The sequence below is a fragment of the Eumetopias jubatus genome, unplaced genomic scaffold (assembly GCF_037043125.1).
Source record: "Eumetopias jubatus isolate StellerSeaLion01/CBP00866 unplaced genomic scaffold, mEumJub1_p1.0 scaffold_10, whole genome shotgun sequence".
Lineage (NCBI taxonomy): Eukaryota > Metazoa > Chordata > Mammalia > Carnivora > Otariidae > Eumetopias > Eumetopias jubatus.
Window position 1 is genome coordinate 60,581,377 of NW_028274816.1, and position 17,548 is coordinate 60,598,924.

Below are 17,548 nucleotides of genomic sequence, written 5' to 3' on the forward strand. Positions count from 1 at the left end.
ATTAAGCATCTGCCTTCAGCTCAGGTCACGATCCCAGGGTTCTGGGATCGAGCCCTGAATCAGGCTCCTTGCTCAGTGGGAAGCCTGCTTCTCCCTCTCCCATTCCCCCTGCTTGTGTTCCCTCTCTCTCTGCGTCTCCCTGTCAAATAAATAAATAAATCTTAAAAATAAATAAATAAAAATAAATGGTTTGTTGTACTTTTAAGAGGTTTTAAGTAATCTCCATGGTAGCCACAAAGAAAACACCTATAAAACACACAAAAATGAAATGAGAATGGTATCAAAGCATTTCATTACAAAAATCAAAGAAACATAAGGGAACACAGTAAGAAGAAAAATGGAATAAAATAGCTACAAGATATACAGAAAACTATTTAAAAATGGCAATAGTAGCTCTTCCCTTTTAGGAATTACTTTGACAGTAAATGGATTAAACTCCTCCAAAGACAGGACGTCTGGGTGGCTCAGTCATTAAGCGTCTGCCTTGGGCTCCAGTCATGATCCCAGGCTCCTGGGATCGAGTCCGACATCGGGCTCCCTGCTCCGTGGAGAGCCTGCTTCTCCCTCTGCCTGCAGCTCCCCCTGCTTGTGTTTCTTTGGAAAAAAATTTTATGCGTGGTATGGCCCGACTAAGATTGGGATGAAACAGTTTTAAAAGTACACGGGTATAAGATGGACATTCGGCTTTTCACCCCGTTAGAAAGACATAGTTTTCTTGGATTGTTGGTCATCTCTTGATAAGAAATTGTAAACAAAGTTTTTTTCCCTTCTTTATCTGCCCAGAAAACCAGGGTTTCTATGTTTTCTATTTATTGGGGCTTTGTTTACTTAAAGTTAAAACTTCTGGGGCGCCTGGGTGGCTCAGTCGTTAAGCATCTGCCTTTGGTTCAGGTCATGGTCCCAGGGTCCTGGGATCGAGCCCCGCATCGGGCTCCCTGCTTGGCGGGAAGCCTGCTTCTCCCTCTCCCACTCCCCCTGCTTGTGTTCCCTTTCTCGCTGTGTCTCTGTCAAATAAATAAATAAAATAAACAAAATCTTTAAAAAGAAAAGAAAGTTAAAACTTCTCAATATTATAGGAGATGTTTTGCTAACAACTATGTAACATATGGAACCACTGACTGCCACCCTGGTTAAATAAATAATTACATTTAAAGTTTTTTCCCCCCTAAAGATTTTACTTATTTATTTGAGAGAGAGAGAGAAACGCACGAGAGAGAAAGAGGGAGAGAGGGAGAGAGGGAGAGAAGGACCAGGGGGTAGGGGCAGAGGGAGAGGGAGATGCTGCTGTGCTTATGTAAAAAATTAGACCAAATTTGTTAAACCTGGAATTCTGTTACAAATGAACTAGTGCTCATTTCAGTATCTTTGATGGAAATGAGGGTGATTTTAGAGAGAAACATTATTGTTTTAATTACACATGCTTGTGGATGTCAGACTGTAGCTCTGATTATCCCTGTTTGTCTGCCTATAAAATAGGGCTGGATCCTGAACTCTGCTGGCTTCCTCAAAAACCTGGCTATGACTTTCCAAACTGAGGTTTCTAATTTTCTCTCATTCTCCTGAACTTGGAATCATTGAGAACTACAACCACTCTTTTTCCTGAAGCCCTGCAAACCAAACAACTGAGGTGAACTTCACAGAAACTGCCACAATGGCCCATGTTTACACAATCTTCATGCCTGTTGCTGTATGGGACACTTGGAAAGACCCCCAGAGACATGTGAAGAACAAGCCAGAACAATCTATCGGACTGCCTTTGCCTGTTCCCACTCCACTGGAGGAGGCTTCAAGCCTGACACGTGAAAATCCCCTTACTGGGGGTGCCTGGGTGGCTCAGTTGTTAAGCATCTGCCTTCGGGTCATGATCCCAGGGTCCTGGGATCGAGTCCCACATCGGGCTCCCTGCTCAGAGGGAAGCCTGCTTCTCCCTCTAGCTCTGCCCCTCCCCACTGTTCATACACACACACTCTCACTCTCTCTCTCTCTCTCTCTCTCAAATAAATAAAATCTAAAAAGAAAAGAATCCGTCTGCATGACCGCGTCCTAAAATGAGACAACTGTTCAACTGAACTAACCTATTTTGAAGACAAAGAGTGGTTTGCAAGATAGTAACCAAACTTCTTACCTAAGGCTCAGAGTGGAACGTTTAAACTCCAGCTAGAAGGAAACAATGTTGATCTATGATGTTTTTCCAAGAAAAATTTTGTCAAAAGGGGAGATTTTGCAATTGCCACTAACTCCCTCCCAACCTATAATGCATGATCCACTAAAAGACAAGTTCTAGATTTTATATACCAGTATATTCATGATAGTCCTACACTGAAATCCATCCACATGCCCAGTAACAGTAAAATGATGCCATCAACTGTTTGATAGTCACACAATGGAACTGGATCCATCCATTCTGATGAATGATGATGCACAATAACATGCAGTAGTTCACAAACAACATATGGAAAGAAAAAAACCAAATACAAAAGAATTCCCATTGCCTGATTACATTTATATAAAGTATAAAAATGAAGATAGCAATCTATTGCCTTACATGTTAAAAGGGTGCTGAACTTTGGGGAAAGTCGCTGAGGAGCTAAAGAAAAGTATTACAGGACCAACAATATTCTCTTTCTTGATCTCAGTGGTTTCTGGAGATGTAATCAGGTTGCAATTTTCCATTCAGCTCTTTATGATTTGTACAAGTGACTTTATTTTTAAAAAAAAAAACATACTCATCCTTACAAAAAACAATTGGAAGTAAAGAGATTAGTGTCACAATACACTTATATAGACAATATATAAAATTGAAGATAGGAAGTAACTTCACACTGTGACTGATTTTTAAAAGTATGTTCTAATTTTTAGCTCAAATCATATGAGATGCTGAGAACAGAACGTTCCAAGTAACAGAGTAATATGTAGAATCGTTTTCTTAAAATGCACACCGGAAAAGTCAAGAAAGAAGTAACAGACTGGGTGTAAGGAAAAGCATAAAAAAAAAGGATAAATCCTAACCCCACTATATCCATTAGAACATATAAATAAATAAATAAATAAATAAACAAACAAACAAACAAACCAAATGTTCCTGGTACCATCAAACTTTGTTTGAACATATTCCCCCGGAATATTCCTAGAGCTGTAACTAAAACATGAGGATTAAAGTGAAAAAAAAAAAAAAGTTTTTAATGCAGTGATAACCAAACAACCAAAATGGCAGTATATTATATAGAATAATCTTTAACACTAAAGGAGTTTGTCACTGTTATTAATAGTGTTATTTTTCAATATCTAAATGTACACTACTTATTGGACAACAAGTCTACATGATAGAAAACCAACATGATCTATGTGTATATGTATATAAGATATAAACACACATAAGCATATAGGTATGTAGGAAACACTGATTTTAGCTCATGAGACATAAAAGCATTGATCACAGAGGGGTGACAGCATCCAAGATGGTGAAATGGGTAGTTCCCACCTCAGTCTTTCTCACAGAACGCTCAACTAGCAGCTATCACACGAGACACCACTGGGCAAATCTCAGTACTCAGGAGTGAGGCTGAAGCACCACCTCGACCATGGAGACCAAGACTTCTATCTCTTGGGGCGCCTGGGTGGCTCAGTCAAGCATCTGCCTTCGGCTCAGGTCATGATCCCGGGGTCCTGGGATCGAGCCCCACATCAGGCTCCTTGCTTCTCCCTCTGCCTGCAGCTTCCCCTACTTGTGTTCTCCCTCGCTCGCTCTGACAAATAAATAAATAAAATCCTTAAAAAAAAAAGACTTCTATCTCTTGCTATTATGAAGACACATCCAGATTTTGATGAACTGCCAGCGTTTTCTCCTCAAACAGCAGTGGGTAGAACTATTGAAAATTGAGAATGTTCCTGTTTTATCTAAATGCAAAGAATGATGCCCTGAACACATACTTCACGGTGACTTGTATCAGTGTTACAGGTCAACCACAAACAGCATCTCCATTCAGGTTTTCTTCACACTGCCCATTACAGTGTCCTTAACTTTCCATGGAAAAGTAGGTATTGAATGGATTCCCTACTATATAAATGCCCCTCTTATCTGTGAGACAGCAACAAATGATTTTACATGTACACTACCAATAAAGGCATGAGATAATTTATGAGTAAAGTTAATGATATTTGCCATTCAAAAATACTCAAATATGGTCAAAAGAAAAAAGAAAGACACACTGTCTTAAAGTGGGGCTTTCCTCGAGATGTTTCATACCCTCAGTCTCTTCTGGCACTAAAATTTCATTATGGGTAATTGTCCCAGTTTGGTTATATCTACCATAAAATCCTTCCTGCCCTTTCCTACCCTCCTCCCTCCCCAGGCACGTTCCCAGTCATTCATTAAGTATAAATACTCAGGGCCACAGCTTTCATACCTTTCCATATCACTCTATGGAAAGAATATTCTTTGTCTTTGCTAATAAGCCTAGGGCTTCAGAAGATATAATTGAAAGACACCAGGTAACTATCTCACTTACTACACTTAATGTAAATAGACATCAAAATGCTAATGTACAAAATTAATACCTGTCATAGAACATCAGCAGAATGGAGAAATAAGAACCACCAGGGCTTTGCTCCTCCATGGAGACAAAAATGGACGAAACTACCTTTTTCAGTGCTCCAGAAGCCAGTTAGAAGACCACAGCACCACAGGCAGACACAAAATGAAGGAGAGTCACATTGAAGAGACCAGGAGTTTGTTACACTTGCCTACAATAGTTGCTCACGCTGCCTAGCATTCCATAACAAGACTGTGAGAAAACTCTCACCTCTTCCCAGGAGAGAAAGACATTAAGTGACCTCTTATGTTTATGATCTGGATTCTCCAGCTGCCTGATAGACCTCTTCCTCTCGCGCAGGACATGGAGGGCTGAGGGCACCCTCTGGATGCACTATGGCGGCCGCTCAGAGGAAACCTGAGTACTTGTTCAAACAGCAGAGAAACGGCAGAGCTGAAGGCAAACATCAGGGAGAGGAAGGTATCATGGGCTCCAAAGAAGGAAAAAAAAACACTTTTACAACTGGAAAATTACAAAAACTCAGATATTACATATCCCCAAAACATGTTGACAAGCCCCAGAATTAGCAGCACAGCTGACTGTTATTTGTGTTCTCCTGTCAAAGGAAGTACATAAAGCCTGGGACCAGAGGCCATTTCTTTTGCTTGTTTGTTTTAATTCCCAAATCTCAACAAAGGATCACAGGGCATACAAAAAAAAAAGAAAAAAACAAACAAACCAGAAAAGTAAGTCCCAATCAAAGGAACAAAATAAAAGACCCCAGACTGGCTCTAAATAAATAGAGAACTATTAAATGCCTACAAAGAATTCAAATAACCATCAGAAAGATGCTCATACAGGAAGAAAAGAGATAGGAAAACAAATGATATCAGGAAAACTATGCATGATCAAAACAAAAATCCAAAGAGGTAGAAAGTATAAAAGACAACAAAAGAGAAATTGGGAGCTAAACAGTACAATTACTGAATTTAAAAATAAACTGGGGACGCCTGGGTGGCTCAGACGTTAAGCGTCTGCCTTCGGCTCAGGTCATGGTCCCAGGGTCCTGGGATCGAGCCCCGCATCGGGCTCCCTGCTTGGAGGGAAGCCTGCTTCTCCCTCTCCGACTCCCCCTGCTTGTGTTTCCTCTCTCCCTGTGTCTCTGTCAAATAAAGAAAATCTTAAAAAAAATAAAAAACTGAAGAATCAGCAACAGACTTGATTAAGCGGAAGAAAGAATCAGACATCTTTTTTTTTTTTTTTTGAAGATTTTATTTATTTATTTGAGAGACAGAGCAAGCACGAGCAGGTGGAGTGGCAGGGCAGAGGGAAAGGAAAAAGCAGGCTCCCCACCAAGTAGGAAGCCCAATGCGGGGCTCAATCTCAGGACGCTGAGATCATGACCTGAGTTGAAGCAGACACTTAACCGACTGAGCCACCCAGGCGTCCCAAGATGTCTGATTCTTTCTGGGGCACCTAGGTGCCTCCCCTCCGCCATCTCTCTTTCTCTCAAAAAAATAAGACAAAAAAACAAAACAGCAAATAAAAACATATTATTAAAAAAGAATTCTTCTATTTTACTATAATTTTAAACTGTGAATGTGCATGTATGAAAAGCAAGCATTTTGAATCATTGCTATGTCCTATATGGCAGTAAAACTGTGAAGGAAATTCATTATGATCAATCATAAAAATCTCTAATGGAAAATTTTCTGAACAAGCACTTAAAAGACATTAAAGAAATGTATTATGTTATTAATTTGTTCCTCCTATTCTTACAGAGAATGTAAAGCGGTGATCCATTCTTTAGAACCAAACAAAAGCCCTTTATTCCTAAATAAAGAAACACAGAAATTATAAAATATGCTCACAATTCCTTTATATAAAATAAATATTTGGGATTGGGGTGCCTGGGTGGCTCAGTCGTTAAGCGTCTGCCTTCAGCTCCGGTCACGATCCCGGGGTCCTGGGATAGAGCCCCGCATCGGGCTCCCTGCTCCGCGGGAAGCCTGCTTCTCCCTCTCCCGCTCCCCCTGCTTGTGTTCCCTCTCTCGCTGTGTCTCTGTCAAATAAATAAATAAAATCTTTAAAAAATAATAATAAAATAAAATAAATATTTGGGATTAAATTCAGATACATTCTCAGGAAAGTGGAAGAAAAACATGAAGATTAATTTTTCCTGAAATAAATTACATGAACAAAACTTTTCTTTTAATATGGGACTTTTACTAATTATATAATTCATTTCTTATAAAGCACATGCCTGTGTCATAGCAGAACTTCTCATTTCAAAATCAAGTGAATCTCCTATAAAAGTAATCAGAAAGTGAAAATAGGACACAGTCACAGGAAATTCGTATTAAACTGGACAAAATTATAAAAATGATGCAATTATTAAGAAATAAGGTAACAACTGGGACTTTATGTACTAAGTACTAAGTGTTCTAGCTCCTCTATGGCATTACCTTATATAGGAACTCTGGGATACAAACAGAAACATTAAACTGAGGAATTGGATCGCATTGAGTTGTGATTTCTACTCTTAGTCCAGACAAGAGAAAGGAAATTGTGAAGGGAAATGAAGCATTAGATTTTTCTCATTTTAGGGAGGTGCTTTGTTATTTGAAGAAATTACTGTCTCCATTTTGTACAGTTATGTTTAAAGCTTCCATAAAATTGGAAATCATAAAGCAGAAAAGAGGTGAAATCTGTCTCTACCGTTCCTAGGATTTCTGCACCAAGCCCCGATATGCCCACCACTCCCCTCACACACCTCTGACATGAAGCAAAACAGAACTTAGAAATGGTCTAACAGAGTTCCTCAGAAATAGGCAGATTTTTCCTATAACAGATTTCCCCAGGTCTCCAAAAGCAATGGAAAAGCACTCAGATCATGAAGGCCTTCACCATCCAAGTGGAGGGTGTTGTCTATGCTGTGAATGTGACGGAAGGTCACTAGAGCTGAATGAGAATCCTCATAGGATGTCAGAGCATGATGAGTGTTGGACAGGGGGTGTCCCTCTGACAGCAAGAGAAATACACCAAGGCTTCTCAAACTTATTTCTATTCCAAGAGAGCTACCCAAACCACAGTGTAAGGTCTAGCTTCCTCCTTGACCTTTGGGCCTCACCTCTGTCATCTGCTTTATTCATTCCCACCTACCTGGATGGAAGGCTACTGTCTCCTTTCCCTTCACATCCCAGAGCTCCCTCTTTTGCTCCAAAAAGATGACCAGGTCTGGCTTTGACACAACAAGACCTGTTTATTAGAAAAAAGGAATGAGTATTGCTAGAGATTCTAGCTTTCAATCCAGTATTACGCTCGCTAGAGAGAAGAGAAGACATTGTAGAATTCCAGAAAATGACTTCCCAGAAGCTGTGGTCTAACAGCCCACTGAGAACATGAAGGAGGGATTTGTAATGTTCAAATCTTGGATTCCACTTCCAAGTACTACATACAATAATGAGTGGAAATTGGAGTTTAAGATGTGGGCAGTACCATTTTATGCCCCTCAATATTCAGAATTGCCACTAATCTACAGAAATGATGATGTTACCTTAAGGAAGGGGAAGCTAAAGCTGGAAAGGAAACATCGTGAAGATTTTTCTCTCCACCTATAAACCCTTACTTACTTCCCTTACTGCAGCGATCTGAATCCCAGTCGTGCAAAGAAGAATCTTCCAAGAGACGGTCTTCAAGGGAAGGAAGAAAACCCTGAGTGTGGTTTGGGAAGTCTGGAAGGAAGTTATCCTCACCCAGGAAGAGAAGGTTTCCATAGTTCTCTAACATCACATCCCTGTACAATTCCCGCTGAACGAGGTTCAGGCATCCCCACTCCTCCTGAGAGAATTCTATGGCCACATCCCTGAATGTCAGCAGTGCCTGCAATAAACACCACAGTTACCGAGTGGCCATTGACAGAGTTCACAATGGTTCCTAAGATGAAAGAGAAGTTAATGTCACCTGCTAGACCCACGACCTAACCTTTCTGCTCACCTGCTAGTACCCCCTGAATTTGTCCCAAATTTTCTTTAAGCTCTTTTTCCCAGCCTTTTTTTTTAAGATTTTATTTATTTGACAGACAGAGACACAAGGAGAGAGGGAACACAAGCAGGGGAAGTAGGAGAGGGAGAAGCAGGCTTCCCGCTACGCAGGGAGCCCGATGTGAGGCTCGATCCCAGGACCCTGGGATCATGACCTCAGCCGAAGGCAGAGGCTTAACGACTGGACTGAGCCACCCAGGCACCCCTCAGCCCACCTTTAAATTCAGGCAAAAAAAACCCAGGGACATAGTTTCCCATAATGGAAACAAAAACTACTACGCAAGTAGTAAATACTACCTTGTCTAAATGCTCCAGCACCCAGACCACCCAGACCAGTCTGGGCTTAAATGCCAACTCACACTTGTGCAGATGCACCTCAAGAGTGACCCATGGAGTGACCTACAGTTACCTTTACCTCATTATAATACTAAATTCTCCCCCAAGGAGCACAAAGCTCATTTACATAACATACAAACTGTGGTTAGAATGGTTTCCTTAAAGCAGATGCATGACCTTATGCCCACCTCTTCATAAGATGACAAGGCTACCCTTTCTAAATATTCATCCTAAGCCTAAATAAAAGGAACTCATTCACCCTTGCTCTGGGAGTCCTGGCTTTGGAAATTATTCCCCGTGATCTCCTTATTTGCTATAAATAATTTTCCTTTGTGTGACAACTCCACTGTGTAGTTTCTGTCTGTGATTCACCGGGAAGCAAATTCACTTTAGTTCAGTTACAAATTTGGTGATCCAGATGGGACAGGTGTCTTTCCCAAGTTCTGGCCTCCAACAGATGAAGCAGTGGGCACCACAAGCTCACCCCGGCTAACCTGTTCAAGTTACTGGGGCCGGGGGCAGATTCCCTGAGGGAGGAAGGAGGCTCTCACTCTTCGTGCCTGTGACTGCCAGCCTGGGGTTCTGACATCACCTGAAATCCAGCATCCACTCTGACTACTATTACTCAGAAGGACTTCTGTTGGGATAAGTTAACAACAGGTACGTGACACAGCCTTTTTTTTTTTAAGACTTTATTTATTAGAGAGAGAGTGAGATCACAGATCATGAGCGGGGGGAAGGGTAGAGGGAAAAACAGACTCCCCACTGAGCAGGGAGCCCAATGAGGGGCTTGATCCGAGGACTCTGGGATCATGACCTGAACTGAAGGCAGATGCTTAACCAACTGAGCCACCCAGGCACCCTGTGACACAGCTTTCAGAGGTAAACTAGAGTTGTCTGACAAAGTCTGGGCAAGCCAGCATAATATTAGGTCAGAATACTCTGGGGGAATTGAATACTCATTCAACTTGAGTCTAGACATCCCTGATGACAGATCACAGGACCCAGCCTTTCACAGGCTTGGGATGATCTAACCTAGCAAAATGAGAGTGAACTAATGGAGACTAGTCTAAGGTCCGTGAGATTGAAACCTCCATCTCACCTGGTTGTTTGGTCTGTTTGTTGTTCCCAATTTAATGCCCACCCTGGCTGCTTGGTCCTTAAGCACTTCCTCCTTTCCCTTAACCCCGAAAAAAGGAGGCAGCAACTCCCTGGGTCCCTGGAAGCATGCACTTGGCACAGGTAAGAATTCTATTTAGCTGGTTAAAAGACAAATGCTTGTTAAAAAAAGGGGGGGGGGGCATTCTAAAATCCACAAAAATATAAAGTAACCCCAATTTTTTCACATCTACATATCTGGGATCATTTTTGTAAATTAAAGTTTAAGCTTATTGGTTTAATTAAAATAGACCTGTCTTTTGGACAATGCCAGGGGAGGATTGGTGAACAGACTTTACTGTAATGCCAATGGCCCCTGGTGTTTGTAAATACATTCACTGGGTGGACTAAGGCCTTTCCCTGAAGGACAGAAAGAACTAACAAAGTAACTAGGCCCTTAGTAAAGGAGAAAATTCCTCAATTTCAGTTGCCAAGGTCAATCCAGAATGACAACGGGCCAGCCTTTATAGCCAAAATTATTTGAGGTGTCATGTAGTGTAACCATGTAGAGGTTACACTCTGCCAGGAGACTCAGTCTTCTGGGAAGACAGAATGGGAGAGCAGAACCCTAAAACAGACTCTGGCAAAGTTGTGCCAGGGAACAGGAACATTGGTTAAAGTTACTACCAACAGCTCTCACCAGAGTGAGAGCTACCCCAAAAGGCAAACTAAAATCTTGGCCCATTTGGGATGACGTATGGGAGGGCTTTCCAAAATGCTCTGACTCCTTCTCACCTCCAGACCCACAGGTTTCTCAAGCCATTAAGCATATAATTAATCTCTGACAGGTGATGAATACACTCAACAAATATGAAAATTTTTCCTCCCTCTACCCACTGATATTAAGCTTCACCCAAATGAAACTGGGGACCGTAGTAGTACCCAGTGCTACTAATCACATGCTCTTCCTTCACATTAGAGGGAGCCCTACCTTGAATCCACCCTAGGAGAGTAAAATAGGCATCTACCCAGAGGCCCAGGGGGAGATGCTACTAGCACCAGGTAACAACAAATATTCCTGTGAGCCATTCACTGACCTGAAACTTCTGTTGGAGAAACTCACAAGGTTAGTAGAGCCTCAGTGCGTAAGGACTCTCAAATTTAAACCATAATAATCTCTATCTGCAGGACAGCAGTTCTGCTGTTCTGGTTTCTTCAGCCTTTTTGTTTGCTGCCAGGCCCCTTTAACAGATTAAATCATTCTCTGACTGTTGAGTAATAAATACCACAGTTTATTGTTAGTACATGGCAAATAGGTGCCCTAGACCCCTCTGACTTGGTCTGATTTTACAATGAACACTTTTTCTTTTTTTTTTTTTTAAGGTTTTATTTATTTGAGAGAGAGTGAGCAAGCGGGGGTGGGGGAGGAGGTACAGAGGGAGGAGGGAGAGAATCTTGAGCAGACTGCACTGAGTGCAGAGCTTGATCGCTTACCAGAAAACAGTGGATTTATACAAATTATAAGCTATATGTAGCATCCATGCCCTGTAATGCCTAGTGTATTTATTTGTTTTGGGGGGTTTTTTAATTTTTTTTAAAGATTTTATTTATTTGAGACAGCGAGAATGAGAGACGGAGAGAGAGCACATGAGAGGAGGGAGGGTCAGAGGGAGAAGCAGACACCCTGCTGAGCAGGGAGCCCGATGCGGGACTCGATCCCGGGACTCCAGGATCATGACCTGAGCCGAAGGCAGTCGCTTAACCAACCGGGCCACCCAGGCGCCCTTGGGGGGCTTTTTTAAAGCCTTATTTACTTTAGACAGAAAGAGAGGAAGAGAGAGTGTGAGCGGGGGGAGGGGCACTGGGAAAGAATCTCAAGCAGACTCCCCAGTGAGCGTGGGAGCCAGATGCTGGGCTCAATCCCACGACCCTGAGATCATGACCTGAGGCGAAATCGAGAGCCGGGCACTTAACCAACTAAGCCACCCAGGCGCCCCACAATGAACACCTTCTTAATTTTACTTCTTGTCACTATTATCCTAGAGATGCTAAAAGCTATAAACACAGTGGGCCATCCCTGGGGGATAAATTCCCTATGTAAATGTCAGTAGGACTATAACAAAAAGAAACTAACAAAACACTGCTCTTATTGCTGTTTGGACCCTGCGTACTTAACCGCTTGGTGCAATTTTGTCCAAGCACACAGAGGCTATAAAATTACAAATGGTAGTAACACGGGGATATGAGCAGCTTGGGGTTAAACCTGGACACCCACAAGCGTATCTAAAACTAGCGGAGGAAAAATTCTGCTCCTCAGTCAATCCTTAGGATATGCCCATGTCTAGCAGGAGAGTAGCTCCAGAAGATGGACCTTCTCCTTGTGCCCCTCAAGAACGAGGGGACTAAAACCAGAGGAGGGATTTGTCACCAGCTGGACCCTGAGACCGGACCTTTACTGCCCACCTGCCTGTACCCAGCGAGCTTTGTCCCACATTTTCCTTAAGCTCTTCTTTCCAGCTTATCTTTCAACTCAGGCAAAAGACCTGATGGGCACAGCCCCCCAATAATGGAAACTTCCTCAAGGATTAAGGACTGCTCTGACAAAGAGCTCCAGGGGCCCAAACCAGTTTGAGCTTAACCTCCAAATCACACCTGCAGATAAACAGTTACCTTTACCTCATGATAATACTAAATCTCCACTCATTTATGTAACACACAAAGTATGTATGGACTGGTTTTCTTAAGGCATGTGCACGACCTAATACCGGCCGCTATAAAAAATGACAAGGCTCCCCTTTCTAAATATTCATCCTAACCCTAAATAAAAGGAATCCACTCATCCTTGCTCGGGGAGTCAAGGCTTTGGAAGTTATTCCCAATGATCTCCTTATTTGCTGCAAATAAAATTTCCTTTTTGTCACAGCTTTACCTGGTGTGCTTTGTATCTGTGACTCACCAAGGAGTGAACTCATGTTCGTTCACTTATATTCAGGAGAACTCGTTCTGGCTCAGGTGTGTTTCCTGCTGTATCCATAAGATAATTTTTTTGAAGATTTTATTTATTCATTTGAGAGAGACAGAGACAGAGACAGCACAAGCAAGGGGAGCTGGAGAGGGAGGGAGGAGAAGACTCCCTGCTGAGTTGGGCTCTATCCCAAGACCCTGAGATCCTGACCTGGGCCGAAGGCAGACACTTAACCATCTGAGCCACCCAGGTGCCCCCATAAGATAATTTTTAACACACTAATGTGCTCTAATGTATTCTCTAGCCCTGAGGTAAAAGGATGGCATATGAACCACAAAACCATTATAAATACTGTGTTTACCCAAGATAACTTGTCAAATGAAGGCCTCAATACAGGCATACACATTACTGAGAACTACATTTATATCATACAGCAGAAGTTGTGTCTATTTCTTTTTTTTTTTAATGTTTTATTTATTTATTCATGAAAGTCAGAGAGAAAGAGAGAGAGAGGCAGAGGCAGAGGGAGAAGCAGGCTCCCCGCCTAGCAGGGAGCCTGATGCGGGACTCGATCCCAGGACCCTGGGATCATGACCTGAGCCGAAGGCAGATGCTTAACCATCTGAGCCACCCAGGCGCCCTGTGTCTATTTCTTACATGGAGTTTTGGTGCATTACAAATGTACTTATCAAATTCTAATGTGAGTTAGAATTTCACAACAGGCATTGTAGATCTTGTGAAAATGCAGATTCTGTTCCAGACTTCTGGAGTGGGATCGGGGTCTGCATTTCTAACGGAGGCAGTAGCGTATGGGCCAAAGGATACATTTTTTTTTCTTTTTTCTAATAACAAAGCGGTAGAACTCTAAGAATTCTTGGAGGACTTGGAACTGAAGGCATTTTACTTAGCAAGAACGGCACAACAATACTTTTTGAGCATTTACTGGTTACTAAATAGCATTCTAATGACTTTTCATATATTAATGCACAAAGAAGTAATAATAATCTAACAGAACATGTTCTTTTTATGAGAATATTTTGACAAACATCCAGTACATGGAAGGGATTAGTTTTTAATCCAGGTTGTCTGACCTAGAATCGATCTAAAATGACACCCAGGACAATAATACAGAGACAAGCCTGCTGCAATCTGAGAAGAGTGATGGAAACAAGAAGACACCGACACAAAATGGATCTACTCTTTACATTTTATGCACACATCCACGCATGTAAAAAGCAATTACATACACATTAAAAGTGACAGAGTATAAAACTGTCATAGTAGCTGAAGAAACACTCTCAATGGCATAAAACTTATAAATCCATGTGTGGATGATGATGCTTCTGTCTTTTAATCACACTCTAAAGACAAACACACAGAATGCTATAAAGAAAACAGCTACACACTGGATGTATGTTAACTAGAATTTAAATAAAAATTTGGGGAAAAAAAGAAAACCAACATTTGAGTCTAGTATTTCATTGAAAATTTTCTTCCAATAACCATTTATGCTATATTAGGTTTTAGACTTTTAAGATACTCAGAACATGTTAATTACGTGATTCTGGTTTTCTGTTTCTGAAAGTACAAAGAAGAGAGTACATCTGAGACATGGGTGTGGAGTAAAACAGAAACTTGCAGGACAACGGCCTGAATTCTGTATGAACAGCACTTCCAGCAGTCCGTTACCTCCAGTGCACAAAAGAGAGAGCCCTCATTTTCCACTGGAAACTACAAGCAAAGAGAAACTCAGACGAAAGGAGTTTCCAGTTTGAATGTGATGGCTTCTGCACACCTTTCAGTAAATGCATCCAATCCTTATGAACGACTAAGAGACATATTTACATTATACATAAAGAATCTGGCAGAGAGCACCAAGCCAAGTAAAAGAAGTTAACAGCAGCTGTAATAATAAGCAAATTGGTATCAGTGCCTGCAGCACCAGGAAGGGCATATGATCACTGCCCCCCAAAAATAAATCAAAATTATGAATCTAATTATGAGGAAAGAGTGGATATATACAAATCACAAGCCACACGCAGCGCCCACATCCTGTAATGTCTAGTGTATTTCTTTTTTAACGATTTATGAGAGAAAGGGAGAGAAAGCGCGAGTGGGGGGAGGGGCAGAGGGAAAGAATCTCAAGCAGACTCCCCGCTGAGCGTGGGAGACAGACGCTGGGCTCAATCCCACGACCCTGAGATCATGACCTGCGCTGAAATCAAAAGTCGGTCACTTAACTAACTGAGCCACCCAGGCGCCCTTCTAGTGTATTTTAAATAGAGCATCTTTCTTTCACATTCTAAACAGCAAGGCTGTGTCTTTTCCAGAACTTTCTGAGTTATTTGGGACGCATATCCACCCTGCTTATTTGTGCATTTTCTTAATCCTGGCGTACACACAGCCATTAAAGTACCCAGATGGGACCTGACCGTGAAATGTTCCCCTTGATTGATATCCCAGGACTCGACCGCATCGACGACAGAAATCTTTAATTCAATGCTTTCCCCCGTGAATCTGTCACAGAGGGAACATTTTTGATAGAGACAAGACATTAATTCAAAATGACAACTGTTCGTGTCCTATTGGAAGCCAGGTCGGAGGAAAGGGAAAGAGGGCTCTGGAATATAGGAGAGTATTCCAAAGAGCTGAATTTCAGTATCCTTAAAAAAAAAAAAGAAAAAAGAAAAATTATTATTATTTATTTTATTTTAGAAAGAGGGGGAGTGCGTGCACGCGCTCGGGGGAGGAGGAGAGAAGCGGACTCCGCAGTGAGTGGGGAGCCCCACGCTGGGCTCAGGCTCACCCCCCCCCCCCGAGACCGCGACCTGAGCCAAAATCAAGAGTCCGACGCCTTACGGACTGAGCCACCCAGGCGCCCCTCAGTATCCTTTTTAAAAAGGTTTTTTAAAAAAAATAGGTGAAAACACTAAGACAGCAACATCAGTACTAAAGGAATCGACACCGGCAACTTCTGATTGCTTGGAATTTCAGGAGAAGATGACAAGGCCTCCGACCTGGGACGCAAGGCTTACCTGAGCATTAGCCATTTCTTCTTCCTTCCCCTCGATCTCTGGATTTCTTTCTCAGCGGAGAGGTCGTGGAGCAATCACAGCTGCATCGGGAGAAAACTGCCCTTAAAGCCCCCAACAGAGCCTCCTCACATGTAAGCCGGTCGCCTGCAGGCAGGACCGTGAAATGCAGAAAAGGCCCAACTTCCTAGTCCTTTGTGTCAGGAGCTGCTCCGAAACAATGAGCTCCTGTTCGGAGACCGATCCCTGAGTGTCTCCGTCTCTGTTTCCGTTAGAGAAGGCAGATGGCTCTGTTCTAACCGGACACCTGGGGAAGAGCAAACACAGAACCGCAGCCACCTATCAGCGAAGTCGGACGCCCGTCCGGGCAGCGCTCCACCAGAAGCCAGATCAAACCAGCCGGGCCCAAGATGGCGGGTGCCATGACCGGAAGCGCCCGACCAAATAAGGAAGAAAAGGCGCGGAAACCCTGCTTTCAAGAAATTCCCACCCCAAGTCACAAATAGTCCACCCCCTAGTTAACAACCGTCCATCACACGTAGAAACCCAAAGCCCGGGGCGCCCGGGTCCTCCGTCGGGATCTCCCGCTCTCACATCTTGAGAGTGTTGTGTACTTCGCTTTAATAAACTTCCCTGTTTGTGTCACTCATTTGCTGTGCTCTGTATGTCCCTGAATTCTTTCTTGTGACAAGAGGAGGACACTTCAGCAATATATTTGGGATGGGCCGGATCGAGGCCCCAGGGTCTCCCCAGGCCACCCAGCAACACGTTGAAGGGGCCTCACTTCCCACAGACGCCCGCAGGTTCTACGGCATAGGAAACGTGTGCTGCCTGGACCTGACCCTCCCAGACTCGTGTAGCAGAGACCCTGTCACCTCTCCTTGAGCCAGAGCCTGCTCTCAACCCTCATAAAATCACCCGAAGCCCTCGTGCTTAACCCTGGCCTCACTTAGAATCACCTGGAGCCCTTAATTACAACACGGTTGTTTTCCCCTCAATCAATTGACAAGAGTCTGAGGGGGAGGCCACCAGATACTATCCTTTTTGAAACTCCACACGTGATCCTACTGGGAAGCATTTGCGGAGGTGACCAGGCACCTTAATCCACTGTATATTTAAAATAACCAGTCTAGGGCGCCTGGGTGGCTCAGTCGTTGAGCGTCTGCCTTCGGCTCAGGTCACGGTCCCAGGGTCCTGGGATCGAGCCCCACATCATCGGGCTCCCTGCTCCGCGGGAAGCCTGCTTCTCCCTCTCCCACTCCCCCTGCTTGTGTTCCCTCTCTCGCTGAGTCTGTCTCTGTCAAATGAATAAATTAAAAAATCTTAAAACTAAATAAATAAAACAACATAACCAGTCTAAAATAATCCTTATGCCAAAAAAGACATGTTTTGGGGTTACAAAATGCTCCCCTTGATGTGGAAGCAAAAGCAAGAGAAAACATTAAATATCCTTACTTCCTACAGCCCATTGACAAGTCCTTAAAACAGGTAGAGTGAAGCTCAGCGGCCTCTGTGTCAATACTTTGCTAAGGGCGAAAGCCA

The 17,548-nt window shown here is 42.9% G+C and overlaps 1 protein-coding gene across 2 annotated transcripts in view; it reads right to left on the bottom strand.

The window, feature by feature from the left end:
- Window positions 1-16,417, bottom strand: part of LOC114204296 (uncharacterized) — a 58,087-nt gene extending 41,670 nt beyond the window's left edge. The window contains exons 1-2 of one of the 2 annotated variants that reach the window (XM_088027797.1): window positions 8,165-8,220; window positions 7,695-7,790 (exon numbers count right to left, since the gene is read on the bottom strand). The gene's annotated coding sequence lies outside the window, so the exon portion shown is untranslated. Of the gene's footprint in view, window positions 1-7,694; window positions 7,791-8,164; window positions 8,221-16,009 lie in introns of those variants that run through there. The other variant, XM_088027796.1, reaches the window with a different exon arrangement.
- Window positions 16,418-17,548: the final 1,131 nt, after the last annotated feature.